The 13,465-nt window shown below is 49.3% G+C and overlaps 1 protein-coding gene across 10 annotated transcripts in view; it reads left to right on the top strand.

The window, feature by feature from the left end:
- TRERF1 (transcriptional regulating factor 1) overlaps positions 1-13,465 on the top strand; it is a 220,155-nt gene that overhangs the window by 80,493 nt on the left and 126,197 nt on the right. For all 10 annotated transcript variants that reach the window (XM_081296691.1, XM_081296690.1, XM_081296698.1 and 7 more), the window contains exon 3: positions 11,744-11,826. The gene's annotated coding sequence lies outside the window, so the exon portion shown is untranslated. The remainder of the gene's footprint in view (positions 1-11,743; positions 11,827-13,465) is intronic.

Below are 13,465 nucleotides of genomic sequence, written 5' to 3'. Positions count from 1 at the left end.
AATGTCTTCTGATGGATAAATAAAATGTGGTATATCCATATAATCCAATATAATTTAGCCATTAAAAGGAGTTTGGTACTGATGCATAGTACAAGTGGGTGAACCTTGAAAGCATTAGACTAAGTGAAAGAAGCCAGACTCCAAAATCTATGTATTATTGATTCCATTTATTTGAAATGGCCAGGATGGGCAAATCCGTGGAGAGAGTCCGTGGTTGCCCGGGGAGGAGGGGCACGGCATGAGGAGGGCCTGCTAATGGGGGCAGGTTTTCTTTGGGAAGATGAAAGTGTTCTGAGAGTAGATCGTGATGATGTTGTGCCATCTTGTGAATATGCTAAAAATCAGTGAATTGTGCATTTTGAAAGGACAAGTTTTACGGTATATGAATTGGATCTCGGTTTTGTAGCAAGAGTAGTGGGGGGGGCAGTCTCAAAGGGCTCTGTCTTTAGCCCTCCCCTCTGCCCTGGTTGGGTGCTGCTGATTGGGTGCAGAAGTCCCCTCCTTCCTTCCTTCCTCCTCTTCTTCCTCTTCCTACCTCCCCTCTAATCCCAGGTCATCTCCCAAGCATCCCTTAAGCAAAGCCTGTTTCCCAGGAAAGGTCTCTGGAAGTCTTCTTGCCAAGCCATATGTGGCTGCTGCGAAGTAGCCTCTCCCAGGACATTTGCATATCAGCATAGAAAAGGAAAAAGCTTTGAGGTGAGAGGAATGAATGTCTAATTTTAGAATTCCAAGTAAGAGCAGGCGTGCTTGGAGGGGTTTTTATTTTTTCTGGGGTGGGCGTGGATCTCCGTGGAGACCTGGGGCGGCTAGGTCCCTCTCCACATGGGGATTCCACCCACTGCAAGACCCTCAAGACCAAGGGGGTGATGGTGAGTGTCAGGCTGAGACACCCCCTTGAGGACAAGCACTTTGCCTCCCCCCCGCCACTGCCTTTAACCATTTCTGAAAGTGGGGGCGTTTGGACTTTGGAGGCTGCTGGAATGAACCCTTCGGACCAGACTTCACTTCTGCTCTGTGGAATGTGCTTGGGTCTTGAATCAAGTGGTCTCCGTTGGAGACAGACCCCTTGTCTGGCTCTGTTCTGTTCTTGCCCTGGACAGTTCAGTCCTGCCCCTCTCCCCATGTCACCAGAATCACAGCCCCGTCCTTCAAGGCCCAGTTTCATTCAAGCATCTCTGTTTCCCCAGAGGCCTGCCCTGTTGGTCGTGTTGAGCCTTCCTCCTTCTTGATCTTTGTGGCCCCTGGACCCTGAGATCTTTAACTCGATCATCTTTGCATCTCTAGTGCAGAGAATCAAGATACTTGTACACAGTAAGCACTTAACAAATGCTTTTGTATTGTACCGAACCAAGTCTTTGTGAGGGAGAGAGGGGGACAGTCAATTCATCAAAAGAGACAGTAAGGAAACTCTGAGGCCCCAGCATGACTTGCTAAGAGAGGTGGAAAAGGAGTCTGTGGTGTGAAGGACTGGGACCTGAAAGCCTGCTGGGGTGCCCCGCGTCACCTGGGAGAGCGAGCAGAGGGCATCTCAGAGGCTGCCCTATGGAGTAGCTGCTGCCCTGGAGTATCCTGCCCTGAAAGATCTTTTGAATTTCAGGCTAGAAAGACCCCCATGAGCAAATATTTTCAGACATTGGTCTGGAGTCTGTGGCTTCCTGTGTGCTCCAGAGGAGTTCTGCTACGAGGTGGACCTGGGGGAACCTCTGAATGTACCCTGCTGGGGTTGGGAGAGTTGCTTGTCTCTGGATCTCCTGGTTTTACCCAGCTTCCTGGGGGTGTTCAAGTCCTGGAGGGTCCTTCTTGAGCAAAACACTTGGGTGTTCTGTCTTAAGAGCTGCCATTCACTTTCTGCCTAGGCCCGAAGTGGGTGGAGATAGGTGGGGCTGTGGTCTCAGCCCCATCTGTCTGGTGGATGGATGTGTGTCCTGGCTGTTAGTCAGAGACCCAGCAGGAAATGATGGGTGCATGCAAAATGTACCACTAGAGAGATTTTAATGAAAGAAGGCTATTTACAGAAAAGTGGGTGGTGTGAGATAAACCATCAAAGGAGGGTGAAGAACCCCAAGGCTGGCAAGAGTGGGTGGCCAGAAGGAGGGAGCCCCTGAGTTGGGGAGATGGGGACATGAGTAGAAGCTGTGATGGTGAAGGGCCGTGCTGAGACGGGGGACATGGGAATAAAGGTTCTTCGTTTGACTAAATCCAGCTGGAGGGAGGCCTAGGGATGCAGTCAGAGGTCCCAGAGAGCAGAGAACGGAGTGTGTCTGTGGGGCACGCTGAGTTCCCTCTCTAGATGCCTGGGCATTGTAATGCTCAATTGGCTCTTACCTTTCTTGGGGTATTCTTGGTGATAAGCATCCTGCAAGTGTTCACCTCTTTCCAGCATCATGACTGTGAGAAAGAAGACAGAGCCCTGGCAACATCATCTGGACAGTTAGTTTGGGGTACTTTTGATAGAAGCTAAAATAACATTTATTGATGGCGGGCAATGAGTATCCTAAGCTTCTTAAGCATCCTGTCTTTAAAGAATAACCCTGGGGGTAGGTACCAGTGTCCTTGTCTTCATAAGTTACTGCTGAGGAATGGGACCCAGGATGGGTCAGTCCCAGTCACACAGCTAGATCAGAGGCAGCAGTGGGCTAGACCAATGGATCCGACTCCTACACCATTCCTCATGGTGTGCCCCACCCACTCTGTGGTCAGTGCCACGTGTGTGCTGGCTCACTGCTGGGGATGGTCTCCCACTTCCTCTCCACTTGACCCAATTGACCCTGGATTTTGAGACCCAACTCAGATCTCACTTCCTCCATGAGACTTTCTCCGACCACTCCCACCTCTCACTCTCCTTTGGTAATGGGTGGCAGGTAGCCCTCTGCCAGGCCTTGGGAGGTCATCCATCTGTTCTGAATGTGTGTAACCACGACACTCCAGTGTTCTTAGGTGCAGATCTTAGGTTCTGAGTTATCTTTGAATTCTTTGTTCAAGATGGAAGGAACTTGAGTAAAGTCATTATTTATGGAGCTAGAGGAGGGTTGCGGGAGCTGTCTGGGATGGAATGGTGCATATGGTGCGGGGACGCATCATAGGAGAAGCTATTACCAGGTCAGGGCCAGAGGGAGCCAGTCATGGGAGAGAGGCCCATGATAGGGGTTGGTAGGTTTGAGAACTGGTGGTATACATGGTTAGTAAGAGCTCACTGGCTAACAGGGAGGGTTTTTTAAGAAAGAAAGGGAAGCATTGGGCTTACAGTCCAAATGGTTGCAGAGAGAAGATAGGCACATACCCCCACCTGAAACAAAGGACACTTGTACATGGTAGTGACTCCCCCTGCTTGCACGGACTGCCATATGTCAGTCAAGTGCAGTGAAGGGGAACGCCTGAGCCCGAACTGTCCAAGGCTTCCTTCTTAGAGCTTTGGAGCTGCAGGCTAGGTTGGTGGCCTCCATGAGGATTTCCCAAAAGGCCTTGGGCTGAGTATGAAGCTCAGTGGTAGAGAACCTGCCTCCCATTCATAAGGCCCTAGGTTTGACCCCCAGCACCATAGTGAAGACCACCACACACACAAATGATCTCACACAGGCCACACATCATCTGGATCGAGTGTGAGCCAGTCTGTTTTGGCAGTTGAAAAGTTGCCAAGTTCTTTAAAATTTACTACCTTAAGGGCCCAAGAAGTTTGGGTCATTGGCAGACATCCTGCACCTCTTCACCTTTGGAGATGAGGTCAGGAGGAGACTGAGCCTCCTCTCCCACATCTCAGGAACTGCCCCAGACCACTGACCACTCCACGTTGCTCTGGGAGGGCCCCAGCCCGCCTCAGTGTGGTGTTGCTTAATCTCATTTCTTTTTTCTTTATTCCTATTTTTTTCCACCCACTCCTGTTGGCCTAGATCCTCCTAGACCCAGGAAGGGTCCTCGGAGCTGTGGGGAAGCGGGTTGAAGAGGTGGAGCCCACAAATGGTTGAGAGTTCCTCACTTGAGCCTCTTGGGTGTGAATTTTGCTGTTCATAGTATTTGGGGATTTTTCTCTGTTCGGCCTTGGATGTGTTAGGAGACACTCCAGATGTCCAGAATGAATGCCTTGTACTTCTCTGTACCTCACACACTCTCTACCTCTCCCGGGTTCTCTCGCAGTTCTGCTTTTGCTCCTTTACCCCTCCTTTCCCATGCGAGGCATTAGGGAGCCGTGGGGACTGTGGAGAATCCTCCAGCTTACACCCCATCTCAAGGGTTTGGGGGCCTCTGATCTATAAGTTGTGGGTTCGACTGTTAACTTGGATCGTGTGGCTCTTTGCCTTCGCAGAGTTTCAAAGAGGCTGTCGGGGGGCAGCCTGGGAAAAATAGGGACAGGGAAGGGGGACACTCAAGAGGACAGTGGGCCCACCTGCTGCAGGGCACAACCTCAGCAGGCCAGACGGGCTCTGCGTAGGACTTGAGACTCATGGTAGGACCTCGCTTCCCCTTCTGTTCTTGGGGACCCACGTGGCTGGGGAATGGCTCACGCCAGACGCCTGGGCAGGGCGCAGAAGCCCCGAGAGTCTGATGGGGAATCTTCCATTTTACAAAAAGGAGATGATTCTTTCTCTCAATACCGTGAGGCTTTGGAGATCAGAAAATGCTTTGCCTCAGGTTTTAAGCTCTTTTTAACTCTTTTATTATGTAAGTAAAACATAATAAAGAAAAGAAAGAGGAAAGGGAAGTGTAATTAATGTCACCTATAATCCCACCACTCAAATATCATTTATATTTTAAACTTCCTAGATAATTCTCTGAATTCACAAAGCAGAAACGAATATACATGTATTTTGCAACCTGCTGCTGTGTGTGTGTATGTGTGTGTGTGAGATTTTATTTTTTTTTAAAGAATACTTGCTTGCCCTAAATTCAAACCAAAGGGTAAAAAGAGAACTGCCCTTGCTGGGACTCCATCTGTCACCCCCTAGTTCTATTCCTCAGCAGTAGCCAGGATCAGGGAGACATTTAGAAGGGAAAAGCTATAAATATTGGTTGTTGTAACTTGGAAAGATGTTGTGGGCAGGTCAGGGTCAGGGGGAAGGTGAAGTGTGGGACTGGGAAGTAGTCTGTGGGTGGAGTCGGGACTTTCAGAAACAGATGTCTATAGAGTTAAGGAAAGGAGGAGATGAAGAATTTTTTTGAGGACTGGGTTTTGGTTGGATTTGTCATAAGGAGCAGGGCGAGTGAAGGTGAGTGAGACTGTGGACAGCGGCCTGGTGATCAGCTTTTACCTTCTGGGTGGGGGTGGGATGGGGGCAGAGAGGGTATTAGGAAGGCAAATAAGCCAAAACATGTCAGGAAGTGGTGATAGTAATTGGTAGATATTTGTATACCTTTACTTGATGAAACTAAAAATTAGCAACTCTATATTGGTTCCCCCATGTTTGTTAAAAAAAATTAAAAAATAATAACAAATTTGTGAATACCAAAAACCTGAGCAAAACTGCAGACCTGGACTAGGAGTTGTCGATAGCAACTTTGGTTATAGCAGATTTGGTTCTGGTTTTGCCTGTTACCAGATGTGCAATCTTGGACTGCTCCTTAATTATTTATTTTAATTTAATTTATTTATTTGCTGTGCTGGCGATCAAACCCAGGGTTTTGCACATGCTAGAGAAGCGCTCTATCAGTGAGTGACCCTCCCAAGCTCTCCTTAATTTTTTAGCTCTCAGTTTCCTTATCTGTGGATCAGAGATTCTCAACTCTAGATTCACATTCAAATCACTGGGACCAATTTCAAAAACAAAAACAAAAAGACCTGAAGCCAGAGCCCCATTACAGGCAAAATGTTCCAGAATTTCAGGGGGTGGGGGTAGGGAGCGCCTGGGAATGTAAGGAAAGGCAGCCAACGTTGAGAACCCCAGATTCTGCTCATCCTGATGGCTTGCCCTAGCCTGGTTTTATTCAGGCCTCTCGGTAGCCCGTGCAACTGTATGCATCGTATTATATAATCTGGGCCTTTTTCCTGTGCTTGAATGTTGTAAACATCTCACATACCAAGAAGTCTTGTCTTTTAATGAGAAACTCCCCAGAATTCTCATTAGGCTCATGATCTAATGCCAATATCCTGCATTAATAAATCAGAATCATAAATGTAGTAAAACATCACATCATTTTTTTTGAGCCCGTGGAAAGCATCGACTTTAATCTTTAATTTCTCCTTCCCTCATTTTGCAAAAGCTACTGACTGGAGGCCTGAGGCCATCTCTCTGTCTCTGTAAAAAGACACTGAAATGTAAAGAGTTGAAGACATTACTGGAAGTGTTTTTTGCTAGAAGACTTGTGTATACCGTAAGTTCCAAATGAGGAGGTCCAGTCTGGGGACGCTTATCGGATCTCAATTCTGCATGGAGTGGGAGGTGTTTAAAGAGTCTTGGTGCCTTTTTATCTTTACCATTGAAGTTTTGGTTTTGTCTCTTCCTAAATGAGTCACTTTTAAAAAAGGAACCTAATTTGGGGAGGGAGTGGGGAAACCACTGCTGGAGGTGCTGAGTGGGGGCAGCTGTGGAGCCAGCAGTCAGGTGACCGGGTTTATAGTGAGGCCACCTGTGTATGTGGGGGGGTGGGTGGGACCAGGACTATGACCTTGCTGAAGGTGAATCAAAAACAAGTGGGACGTGACCTTGCAGAGGTTGGGGGGAGACAGTAGGAACAGTATTAATGTTGCTTATTAATTACCAAGTACCCGTGGGTACACATGCACCTTGCAGGTTTTCTAGAAGCAGATTCCAGGTCCACAGGGGCTTGGGAGATGGGGAGCAGAGGGGAAGGAGCCCTTCTAGTTTTCCCTGTAGTTGTTGCCTGCACTTCCAAATCTAGTGACTGGAGTGAAGATCCTCAGACTGGCATGAAAATACAAGTGAACTTGTTATTGCCAGGTGAGATTTCAGAAGAGAAGAACCCGGCAGCCTGAGATCTCCTAGGGAGCACTGGGGGGCCCGAAGAAATGTGCACCAACTGGGTAGCCAGACAGAGATGCAGGCCCCCAGCCCGGTGGGGCAGCCGGCTGCGTGTCACTTCCTCTTTCTGTGCGCAGATCTCCCAGCTGAAAAATAATCCTACATGCCTAAGCTCCCAGGCCCCTGATAGCTGTTTCGGGCCCCTGCTGATGCCTGGGAGGGGACGGAGGGGACAGATCCTGGCCTTGGCAAACCAACTCAGCTCCACACAGTTAGCTCAGAGCTCTCAGGCCCCGGAGCCTGGGGCAGCGGTGCATCCTGACCCGCGGGAAGAGCAGGGTGGTTGGCGCATGCGCTGTGTGCTGCTCTGGTCCCACACCGAACCCTCCAGGAGGACTGGATTTCGTGGTTGTTAGTGGTGTGCAGCTCTCTGCAGCTGTGTGTACGTGTTTTCTAAGTTTGTCCTAAACTTCCTGTTTGGGTGTGGGCTGAGGCCCCGAGCACTGTGAGCACTGACCAAGATCTAGCGCTTCTCTCGCACCAGCCATGGGATGGCCTGTTGGTTCCCGTGGTGACTTCTGTCATTCCCTCTTTGCAAACCTTCTTGCTGGGAAATGCTGTATAGCTTCTGGATTTGTTTCATGAGTGCTGAGAGAGCCCTGAGATCTGAAGGCTTGAAGGAGGGAGGGGAGCATCCAGAGGGCCCCTTAAGGGCTGGGGATACATCTCAGTTTTGGTACTGGTTCCTAATGCCTGGGACCGTGCTGGGTGTTTTTGTACACTTCTTGTTTCATCGAGGACTCACATTAACTCATGTAGAATGAGGCTCAGAGAAGTTGAGTGACCACCCCAAGGTGCAACAGCTGCTGGGTGGCAAGGTCAGGATTTGATCCCAGACTTGGCTCCAGGGCTCCTGTTATTTCAGCTAAGTCAGGAGGCGCACACTGCCCCTTTGGTGGATCTTGACAGACAGGGCCTTGACTGCCATAGTTTCTCCCAGAGCCTGTTATTCAGGACCACCCTTCTCTCTTTGTGGGGGGATCTGATGGGCTTTGGGTGGTCTGCTGACTTCCACCTCCCCCAGCCATCCTCCCTTTGTGGCTCTGGGTTTCCTAGAATCACTGGGTGTCGCTCCGTGATGATCGAAGTGGAGTTTAACAGACCTGATTTCCCAGAAATGGAGTAGTCTTTTTCCTACTAAAGAGGAGAGTCCCGACTCTTCTGGCCCACTCAGCCAGACTGGTCACTGGCAAGCTCTTCTCCTGAAGAAGACAGGCTGTGAGCCAAAGTGAAAGGGTGGCAAGAAGGACACCAAGACCTTGCTTGACTGGTGCAGGACCAGGTGGGAGGAGCCAAATCCAACCATCCTCCTCAGCAGAGTAGTTCTTAGAAGGTGCCAGACCCTGACACCAGGAGGCATGGGGTCATGCAGGACAAATGCAGAACAGGTGTGCCCCCAAAACTTGAAGGCCAATGTTGCTGGGCATGGTGGCACACGCCTGTAATCCCAGCTGCTTGGGAGGCTGAGGCAGGAGGATTGAGAGTTCAAAGCCAGCCTCAGCAACTTAGTGAGGCCCTGAGCAACCCAGCCAGACCCTGTCTGAAAGTAACACAAAAAGGGCCTGGGGATGAGGCTCAGTGGTTCAGCGCCCCTGGGTTTAATCCCTGATAACAAACAGTGTTCTTCCCCCCAGCCATCACAGTTCTCCTGTGTTTTCTGAAAACCCTCTGAAATTCTGTCACCTGAGCATCATAATTGTTCTGTGGATCAGGTAACATTTACCATTGAGATATGTGTTGGGCTGTGGGCTATGGCACTTACCCTCAAGGGGTTTGCAGTCTACATCAGCAGGTGGAACGTTAGTCAAGGGAACGGGGCTCAGCTCCTGGTGAGTGGGGAGGGGTCCGTGCTCAGTGGGCCTCCATAGAGGGCCAGGAGCCAGGTAGAGAGAAGGGTGGGGCTGTAGGGTGAGGGCCCCGGGGTGCAAGGGGTGGGAGGGGCAGAGGGGCATGTGGGAAGCCAGGTCGAAGGCCGAGTGCATCATTTACAAAGGATGCCAGGGGATGCCTGTGGAGTTTGAATTATCCTGTATCGGGGAGCCACCAAAATGGATCAAGTAGGATGGGGACAGGGTAAAACCGTGCCACACACAAAAAAAAATCATCAGGAGGTGTGGACTGTGAAAAGGATCCAATAGGAGGCGAGTGAGAGGCGATTATCCTGTTGAATTTGAAGCATGAGATGTTGAGGATGTTGAGGACTTTGATTAGGTTGGTGACAGTGTATAGAGAAATGAAAGTTTAAGCCCCAGCTCTGTCACTTGCTGCCTGTGTGACTCTGAGCGAGTTAATCTCTTTGAAACTTGGTGTCATCCTCCAAAAAGAGGATGGAAAAACACTTGGCAGAACGGCTGTTGAAGGTTTTTGGCTTTGAACACACCCAGGACTTAGCATGTGCTCAACAAACAGGAGTCCTCTCATATAAGAAGAGTGTGATGTTGTGATTGACCGGGAGGAATCAGGGGGGCACAAGGCTCTGCATCTGGGCACCTGGGGAATGAAGATGGCTGCCCGGGCAGAGATGGAGCTTTTGGGGTCCTCGAATTCCCCTTTAGGAACACTCTCCTCCTGCACCCTGGCTGCTAAGGGCTGCGCCTGCGTGACAACCCCACAGTGGCTGCCCCTCGCCGTGCCTCCGCCACCCTGCCTTGCTTAGGAGGCAGCCTGGCCTCAGCTGTCCCCACAAGGAGCTGCTCAGGGTGAGCCCGCCCAGGTGCCCCTCACCCCGCGCCTCCCCCTGCACCTGGACCCACCCCAACCTGCTTTCCTTCCACTCAGGCAAGAGGTGGCCTGCCCCTAGCCAGGGGCCCTCCTCTGCATGGTCCCTCCGCCTCTTAGGGACCTGGGACTCCGCCCCCTTGTGGCCCTCTTGCCTTCGGCCATCATCTCAGGTCCTCGTAGCCCGACAGACTTCTGGAAGGTAGTCCAGCGATTTGCCCAGTCACAGACCCGCCCGCCTCTGCCTGTGGGCGATATTCCTGGCCCCGGGCAGGGACCTGGTGGATTTTGCAGCCGAGGGCTCTTATGGTCCACAGGGACTGCCTCATCTAAGGTGCCCTGGGGCCTCCATATGGCCACACCCAATGGTTGCTTCAGCCCTTATCTTTCTGGATTCTTCTACTTTTTGATACCCAACTTCCTCCTTTGTGCAGTCTCCTCCTCTTTTCTCTTGGCTTCTTTGATGTAAATAAGTCAACAACTGTTTCTTGAGCACCTACTATGTGCCAGGCTCTGGGGCATACCACAATACAATGGTGTGAAGGAAGAGAAATTTAAAAAGGAAATAAATGCCAGGTGGTGACAAGGGGTACAAAGAAAAATACAATAGGGAAGGGGGGGATAGAAATGTGATGGGGTGGAGTGGGCCTCTCTGAAAAGGGCATTAGAGCAGAAACCTGAAGGATGTAGAAGGGTGCCCAGGGAAGAGAACTCCATGCAGAGGGAGAGCAAGTGCAAAGGGCCTGAGGCAGGAGCCTGCTTGGGAAGTGTGAAGAAGCCATTATAGCTGGAGGAAGTTGAGGAAGGGCAGAGAAGGAGGAGAGGTCAGGGAAGAGATCAGCCAGGTTATGTGGACTTGGTAAATGATTTCAAAGACTCTGTTTTACATTGGAGGAGGTGAAATACCATAGAAGTGTATTAAGCAGAGGAGTGATTGGGGGTGGGTTAAACCAGGGATTGATCTCAGGGGCACTGAACCACTGAGCCACATTCCCCACCCCATTTTGTATTTTGAGACAGGGTCTCACTGAGTTGCTTAGCATGTCACTTTTGCTGAGCCTGGTTTTCAACTCGGGATCCTCCTGCCTCAGCCTCATGGAGCCACTGGAGTTACAGTCATGTGCCACTGCGCCTGGCTCAGAGGAGTGATTTTTAAATGACCATTTAGGTTGTTCTGGAGAGCATGGTATGTATTAGTTTTCTCAGACTGCTGTAACAAAGTTCCATATACTGTGTGGCCTAAGTAATAGCACTCCATTGTCTCAGGATTCTGGAGGCTGGGAGTCCCAAGATCAAGGTGTCAGCAGGGCCATGCTTCCTTTGAGGACTCTAGGGAAGGATGAATTCCAGGCCTCTCTCCCAGCTTCTGAAAATTCCTTGACTTGAACTGAATAACACTAATCTTTTCATGCTCTTCTCCCTTTGTATGTCTCTGTGTCAAAATTTCCTTTTTTTTTAAATAAGGACACCATTGATATTGGTTAGCCCCCCCCCAATCCTACAATATGACCTCATTTTACATAATTATATCTGCAGTGACCCTGTTTCCTAATACGACCCATTCTGAGATACACGAGGTTAAGGTTTTAGCACAGGAGCTTTGGGGGACACAGTTCACCCTATAACACAATTCAACCCATGATCCATAGGTGATGGAAAGGTGAGTTTCAAAGCAGAACCAGCAGTGAGTGGGGTTTCAGGGAGGCTTGGACCAACACGGTGGCGGTGGCCGAGGTCAAAAATGATGATGTAATTTGAAGCTAGAGCTGATGTCATTTGCTGGTAGTTTGGGGGGTGGGGTGAGGGAAAGATGGGGCCATGATGACTGGGTTTGGGACCCGAAAACCAGAAGAGTGGAGCTGGATGTCTTTCTCCCCTGAGTCCTCTTCTCCTTCAGGGACCCTCTTCAGCAGCCCAAGCTGGGTCCTCCTGGCTCAGCCCAGCCGCTGTCAGGTTCTTCCCCCGTCCCTTTTCTAACCTCTCCCTGATTGTCACTGACTGTTCCCATGTTGAAGCCAAATGTCCTGAATGTGCTCTTTGGGTTACTCCTACAGGCCCCGGCTCTGGAGGATGCTGAAGGAGGAAGACGCTGAAGCAGGACGGCCCTGAAGGAGTGACCCCCTTACTCCTCAAACAGGTAGCGCCTTTGAGCTTCTTGGTGTGAAAAGATTCTGTGACAGAGGTCATAAGATCCTTCTTTAACCCCTGTGATGTGGGAAAACGCCCCAGAAGGGACAGAGGGCTGCCCTGGGCCTGGGTCCCCCAGAGACTTCTGGAAAACCTTCCCTGGGAGATGGTCAGTGAATCTACATAGTGGTTTTCAGTGTCATCTGGAGTGAGGCCAAGGGCATCCTGGTCTTGTTTCACTTTGCAGAATTGTTGTAAATGCTTAAGAATTGAAGGGATGTCCGTGGATGGAGCCCTGGGAGAGTTTAGAAGGAATAAAACAGGGCTGGTACGCATCTCTGGAGAATTGTAGGAGAGGCCACTGTGAGAGAGTCCACAGAAGCCAGCCCTGGGGCATTTCTAGTGTGTTTGTCAGCTGTGGCCCTGTGATCTCTTCTAGTCTCAGTTTATCCCTTCAGAAAATGGGCACACAGCTGTGTTTCTTTTGCCAAGTGCCAAAAAAAAAAAAAAAACCTCTCGGAAGGGTCAATAGGTCTGTAATGCAAAATTTTTAATGCAAAATATTCTGAACAGCTACTGACATCCTTCATACTCTATTATCTACGGAAATGAGGTAAAACCTTACTAATTTGGACTCATTATTAGGGATAATACTGAGAGGAAACCCACTCCCCCCCCCCCCGCCCCAGTACTTGGGATTGAACTCAGCAGCACTCAACCATTGAGCCACTTCCCCAGCCCTATTTTGTATTTTATTTAGAGACAGGGTCTCACTGAGTTGCTTAGCATCTCACTGTTGTTGAGGCTGGCTTGGAACTCATGAGTCTCCTGAGCTGCTTGGATTACAGGTGTACACCACCAGACCCAGCAGGAAACCCACTCTTAACTAGCAAAAGTCTGAATTTTAGAGTGTTTTGATATAGTATAGTTTTGGGCGGAATCTTCCCAAACATTTCCAGTTGGGAGCAATTAGCATCTGATTTTCAGTAGGTCTTTAGATGCAGAATCTTCCTTCAGGTTAACCAGGTCTTTTGCAATCCTCTTTAATTTCTGATTTGTTTATTCAACCTTTTTATAGCCATCGAACTCAAATTCTGGGTTGGTGAAGATTAAATTACAGTAATGAGGTTCCTCATTTATAACCACATCTATAAAATGGGAATCAGAACAGCACCTAGTTTATAGGTTTGCTTCAAGGATTAAGTGAGGTAATCCAATAAAGTATTTAGTCCGGTGGCTGGCCCAATAAACATTACCTTTATTAGCATCATATATCTCAAAATATCGTCACCTTTATGTGTTTATGTGCATGTTTTATCTAGGAAATTAACTCTTCACAAACAAATATATTATCAGCCCCTGATCAGCTCTGTTAGGGATGAGGTAAATAAATGTATTAAAACATTCAGTGTTTATGGATATTTTAGTGGGGTTTTTTGGCTAGAATTCATTTTGGGGGAAAACATCAATAAAGAAAAGTTTAAGTAGCTTACAGTTAAGTTATAAATAGGTATAATCCCTGTGGGGGGGGGCGGGGACTGGGGATTAAATGCATGGGCACTTGACCACGGAGCCACATCCCCAGCCCTATTTTGTATTTTATTTAGAGACAGGGTCTCACTGAGTTGCTTAGTACCTTGCTTTTGCTG

Source organism: Spermophilus citellus (assembly GCF_964194105.1).
Source record: "Spermophilus citellus genome assembly, chromosome: 5".
Taxonomy (NCBI): Eukaryota; Metazoa; Chordata; class Mammalia; order Rodentia; family Sciuridae; genus Spermophilus; species Spermophilus citellus.
Note: the sequence above shows the minus strand (reverse complement) of the source record. Positions and strands in the feature narration are given on the sequence as shown.